Source organism: Octopus bimaculoides, chromosome 11 (genome assembly GCF_001194135.2).
Source record: "Octopus bimaculoides isolate UCB-OBI-ISO-001 chromosome 11, ASM119413v2, whole genome shotgun sequence".
Classification (NCBI taxonomy): domain Eukaryota; kingdom Metazoa; phylum Mollusca; class Cephalopoda; order Octopoda; family Octopodidae; genus Octopus; species Octopus bimaculoides.
Genome location: NC_068991.1, coordinates 69110273 through 69111580, shown reverse-complemented (window position 1 = coordinate 69111580; position 1308 = coordinate 69110273).

Below are 1308 nucleotides of genomic sequence, written 5' to 3'. Positions count from 1 at the left end.
AAGGTTACCGTGGTCTTTTCCGTAGGCTTTTCCTTCCACGGCTAAACCTAAACTGTCCTCCCCTCTTTTTACACGAGAACATTACTGTGTGATACACGATCCCTATTGATCGGCCTTTCCTTTTCTTTTTTTTTCGATCCCTTTTGATCGACACCACCAATTTTTTTTTTTTTTTTTCCTTCCTTTCCCCCTCCCAAAAAGAAAAGCTCTACATTGTATTTGTCCCATCTTCGTTGAGCCCTGTGTGGCTAATAAAAGAAATGTATCTATCTATATATACTTCGTTTTCGTATCAGCTTTACGAAATTGATCATTGGAATTCGTGTGTTGAAACAAATTTTATTGCATCTTGGGAGCGTCATTGCACCAATAATGAACACCAGCAAGGGTTTACTATCACTTCCTTACTGTTAGAAACCAAATAACCGATTGATTGTTTAACCAGAACATCATAAAAATGATCGATTAATTAGTAGGTATTTAACCAACAGTCTAACAATGAAGAAGTGATCGGCGCCACTGCATGCGTTTTACATTGTTGACGTAATGACCGTCCCAACACACAATAATATGTATATTTATATCTGTATGTATGTTTGTATGTATATATAAATATTATCCAGTACAAGACTGGTGAGTACATTGGCAGTACTACGGACGATGGTAGGTGACCCGCAGGATTTTGACTGCTATTTCTAGAACATAAGACCAGAGTAAATAATTATTAGCGTTTGCGTTGATGGTGATGTTGTTGGTCTTGTTAAGGCCTGTGTTGTTGTGACTTGTCGCGCTTATCTTCATAAAAATAATTATATAAAAAAATAGAAAACGTCACAATTTGCCGCTCTCGACATCCATCAGAAATGTTCCACTTTGTCACCGTTACCACCATCACAACTACCTCTACTACAACCTCCATCACCACTTCTGTCACTGTCGCACAGACTGAAGTCAACGCCACAATCAACACCACTACCAACACCACGAATACAACTAACACCACTACCACCACCACCACTACTACTACGACTACTACTACTAACTACTACAACTACTACTACTAAAACGACTACTGCTGATACTACTACTACTGCTACTACTACTACTACTACTACTACTACTACTACTACTACTACTACTATTGCTGCTGCTACGGCTGCTGCTGTTGCATCCATATCTACTATTATCACCACTGCCAATTAATATTATTAGGACCCCTACTACTACTACTATTACTACTATTGCTGCTGCTGCTACTACTACTACTAACTACTATACTACTACTAACTACTATACTACTACTACTAC